The sequence below is a fragment of the Cervus canadensis genome, chromosome 3, assembly GCF_019320065.1.
Source record: "Cervus canadensis isolate Bull #8, Minnesota chromosome 3, ASM1932006v1, whole genome shotgun sequence".
Classification (NCBI taxonomy): domain Eukaryota; kingdom Metazoa; phylum Chordata; class Mammalia; order Artiodactyla; family Cervidae; genus Cervus; species Cervus canadensis.
In genome coordinates, this window is record NC_057388.1 from 11,712,914 (window position 1) to 11,717,949 (window position 5,036).

Sequence of the window (5,036 nt, forward strand, 5' to 3'; positions counted from 1 at the left end):
ACTGCTGGATCCTAAGTACCAAGAATAATGGATGGTGTACAGTAGACTTTCAGTAAGCATTTGGTGGAAGAAAGAAGACAGGACAGAGGGAGGGAAAGAAGGAAGGGAGAAAGGAAGGAAGGAAGAACAGGAGGTTAGCAGGGGTAGGACACCATGAGATGTTCTGTGCGCTGCACTCCTTGGCTGGGAGAAGGCTAGGAACATACTTACCCAGAGACAAAGGTTAGCCGACATAAACTCCTACCTAGAATGCCAAACATGCTCTGACCTTTCACCTGCTGGAACCCTCTGCCTGATGCTGTGTGCTCAGCTGTGTCTGACTTTTTGTGACCCCTTGAACTGTAGCCCACCAGACTCCTCTGTCCGTTGGGTTCTCCAGGCAAGAGTACTAGAGTGGGTTGCTGTTTCCTCCTCCAGGGGATCTGCCCAACTCAGGGATCAAACCAGCATCTCTTGCATTTCCTGCACTGGCCGGTGAATTCTTTACCACTGAGCCACCTGGGAAGCCCTGGAACCCTCTCTAATTATCTGTATTGCTCTCTGTCTCTTCATTCAGATATTTACTTAAGTGTCCCATATTTGACCCCTTCCTGACCATCTTTTTTAAAGCACCATACCTCACTGTTATTACATTAAGCGTTTAGATTTTAGAATATTAGTCAGGGCTTCTTTGTTTTGTTCCCCATGTCTGGCACACAGTATATGCTACATCAATTTTTGTAAAATAGATGAAGTGTTCCCCAAATGCAACACTATAAGTTAATTGCCTCTTTGCTCCTTCTCTACCTCTAGAAAAATATCTTTGGGAAATGTGAGCAAGAACAGGAGGTATTATATCACCATAATGATATCACCATGGAGCATGTACTTACAAATAATACACAGTTTTGTCCTATTCATGTGATTTTAGAGACACCTTCATCTATCAGTTACCAACTTGTGGCTCATGAGGTTAGAAAGGTTCTTAGGACTCTTTTTAATATTTCAAAAAGTTTAATAAAACCCATGCAGTTATCGTTAATAAGGCTGTGGGGAAAAACAAAAATAAATAATCCAGAGGTTGCAAAATTTCTCAGGTCACAGTGATTTGATCATTTTTTCATAGTATTTATAAGCCAAAAATTGTCTTAACCATCTTATTTATTAAATATTTATATCCACACAACTTGTTAGTAATAGTTTGTGTAAGAAATACTGCTATGTTTCCCTAGAAATTTTAAAATATCTTGCAGGGCTCTTGTGAATGTTTTGTGGTACTCTGAAGTGATTTGGAACAGAGTTTAGGAACCATGGAGCTTACCAAAGCTTCTGAACAATGTATGTTCACCATATTAACAAGACCAAATTACTGTAATTCCAGTTTAATTTGGTCACTGACAGCATCATCAGAATTCCTGGGACAAGGCTGCCAAACCAAATGCAACTATCGAGTACAAGTTGAGTGGTTGTAGTGTTTCAATTGAATGGGTTAAATTCTGCTACCATGACAGCCAGTGTTAAGCAACCAAGGGGCCTGTGTTGCCTAGACTGAACAAGGAAAAAAAGAGAGGACTCAACCTGTTAAAATTAGAAATGAAAGTGGACAGCACTACCAACTTTACAGAAATAAAAAAGGATTAAACAGAAGTAATATGGACAATTGTATGCCAATAAATTGGATTAATTATATTAAATAGACCAATTACTACAAAGACACAAACTACCAAAACTGACTCAAGAAAAAATACAAACTCTGAACAGACCTATAACAAAAAGTAAATTTAGCCAAAAAACTATGCACAAAGAAAAGTCTAGGCCTGGACAATTTTACTGGTTAATTTAATTAAACATTTAAAAATTAATACCACTTCTTCATGAATTTTTCCAAAAAACAGAAGAGGAGTGAACAATTTCAACTCATTTCATGGGACCACTTTTATGCTGATACAAAATCCAGACAAGGACATCACAAGAAAGGAAAACTATGGACCAATATTTTTTATGAATATAGATGCAATCCTCAACAAAATATACCCAGCCAAATATGGGGACATATTAAAAGAATTATATATATACACCATGACCAAGTGGAATTAACACAAAAGTTGGTTTTTACATCTGAAAATCTATGTAATGTGTGTATGTGTATGTGCTGTATGCTCAGTTATATCTGCCTCTTTGTGATCTCATGGGAGTCCGCCAAGCTCCTCTGTCCATGGGATTTTCTAGGCAAGGCTACTGGAGTGAGTAGCCATTTCCTCCTCCAGGAGATCTTTTTGGCCCATGGATAGAACCCACATCTCCTGCATTGGTGGGCGAATTCTTTATCACTGAGCCACCTGGGAAGCCCAATATATAATAATAAAGGACAAAATCTCACAGTATCGTCTGAATAATGAAAAGTGAAAGTGTTAGTCACTCAGTCATTTCTGACTCTTTGTGACCCCATGGACTGTAGCCCACCAGGATCCTCTGTCCATGGAATTTTCCAGGCAAGAATACCATAGTGGGTTGCCATTTCCTTCTCCAGGGGATCTTCCCGGCCCAGGGATATCTGAATAGATGCAGCAAACCTATTTGAAATAATCCAATACCCTGTCATGATAAAGTCACTTTAAAAATTAGGAATAGAGGGGAACTTTCTCAATCCAATAAAGGGTATCGAAGAAAAGTCCACAGCTAATATCACACTTACTGATGAAAGACTGAAAACATTCCCCCTAAAGTCAGGAACAAGACAAAGATGTTTGTTGCATCACTTCTAGTCTACATTGTGCTAGAGATTCTAGTCAGTGCATTTAACCACGAAAGTAAAATAAAAGTCTTCAAGATTGGAAAACAAGAAGTAAAACTATTTTGAGATTGGAAAACAAGAAGTAAAACTGTTTCTGTTCACAGATGTCATGATGTTGTATTTAGAAAATCCTAAGCAATCCACTAAAAACTAGTAGAAGTTGTACGTTCAGAAAGATTATAGGTTATAATATTAATATACAAAAATCAATTGTCGATGGGGCAGGGGATTAATAAATACAAACTACTATGTATAAAATGAACTGTAAGGATATATTGTACACCACAGGGAGTATAGCCAATATTTTTATAATAAAATTAAGTGGAGTGTAATCTATGAAAATTTTGAGTCACCATGTTGTACACTTGAAACTAATATATAACATTATAAATCTATGTACCTCAACTGGACTGCAAGGAGATCCAACCAGTCCATCCTGAAGGAGATCAGTCCTGGGTGTTCATTGGAAGGACTGATGCTGAAGCTGAAACTCCAATACTTTGGCCACCTGATGTGAAGAGTTGACTCATTGGAAAAGACCCTGATGCTGGGAAAGACTGAGGGCAGGAGGACAAGGGGACAACAGAGGATGAGGTGGTTGTATGGCATCACCAATTCAATGGACATAGGTTTGGGTGGACTCCGGGAGTTGGTGATGGACAGGGAGGCCTGGAATGCTGCGATTCATGGGGTCGCAGAGAGTTGGACACGACTGAGCGACTGAACTGAACTGAACTGAACCTCAATTTAAAATGATTAATTATAGTTCTGTACACTAGCAATGAGTGATCTTAAAATGAAATTCAGAAACTTTTTTACAATAGCTTAAATAGAATAAAATACTTAGGATAAGTTTTACAAAAGTGTGAAACTTACACTCAATAATCTTTAAAACATTGTTGAAAATGATTAATGAGGACTAAAATAAATAGAAGGACATTTTATGTGCATGTGTTTTCTTACAATTGATCTACAGATTGAATTCTTGAATTCTTCTCCCTCAGTTGATCTAATTCAATGTAATTCCTATCAATCTCACACTTGGTTTCTTTGCAAAAATTGACAAGCTGATCTAAAATTCATATGGGGATTCAAGGAAACTCAAAGAGTCAAAATAATCTTGGAAAAGAACAAAGTTGTAAGTTGGAGGACTTAAATTTCCCAACTTCAAAACTTGTTGTAAAGCTACAAAAATCAAGACAGTGTGGCACTGGCGTAAGGACACACGTGTAGATCAGCGGGGTAGAACTAAGAGCCCAGGGTTTATAAATAAACCCTCCATTTATAGTCAATTGACTTTTGACTAATGCACCAAAAAAATTAAATGGGGGAAAGAATAATCTTTTCAATAAATGATACTGGGGCAACTGAATATCTGCATGCAAAAAAATAAAAATAAAGTTGGACCTATACCTCACATCATATACAAAAATTAAATAAAAGTGCATCACAGACCTAAATGTAAGAGCTGAAAATATAGCACTCTTAGAAGAAAACATGGGCATTAGATCTGTTACCTGGAATTTGGCAATGGTTTTTTAAAATATAAAAAGGAAAGTATAAGAAACAAAAGAAAAAATTGACTAATTGGACTTTTGTGCTAACACTTTTGTGCTGCAAGGAATGCAATCAAGAAAGTGGAAAGACAGACCACTGAATGGGAGAAAATATTTGCAAATCATATATCTAATAGGGGACTTGCATCTAGAGTATATAAAGGACTCTCAGAACTCAGAATTGCATCTAGAGTATATAAAGGACTCTCAGAACTCAGAAATAAAAAGACAAACTAATTAAAAAATCAGAAAGGATCTGAACAGACATGTCTCCAAAAAAGGTACACAAATGGTAAATCAAAACCATAATGGGATGTCACTTCATATATGTATAATAAAAAGATGGGTAAGTTCTTGCTTGGGTGGCACATATACTAAAATTGGAACGTTATAGAGAAGATTAGCATTGCCCCTGTGCGAGGATGACACGAACTCATGAAGAACAGGCACTGGAGAGGAAGTGGATAAATTAGTACCCTCATACACTGCTATTAAGAATGTAAAATAGTACACTTTGGAAAACAACCTGGAAACTCCTCGGAAGGTAAACATACTGTCACCCTGAATGTGTATAAGCTCAGTCGTGTCTGATTCGTTGCGACTCTATGGACTGTAGCCCGCCAAGCTCCTCTCTCCTTGAAATTTCCCAGGCAAGAATACTAGATTGGGTTACCATTTCCTACTCCAGGGAATCTTTCCAACCCAGG

The 5,036-nt window shown here is 37.5% G+C and overlaps 1 non-coding gene across 1 annotated transcript; it reads left to right on the forward strand.

The window, feature by feature from the left end:
- The first annotated feature begins 4,679 nt into the window (after positions 1–4,679).
- On the forward strand, positions 4,680–4,784 carry LOC122438993. The gene has a single exon (XR_006268736.1). It is a non-coding gene; the product is annotated as a U6 spliceosomal RNA (small nuclear RNA).
- The last annotated feature ends 252 nt before the right edge of the window (positions 4,785–5,036 follow it).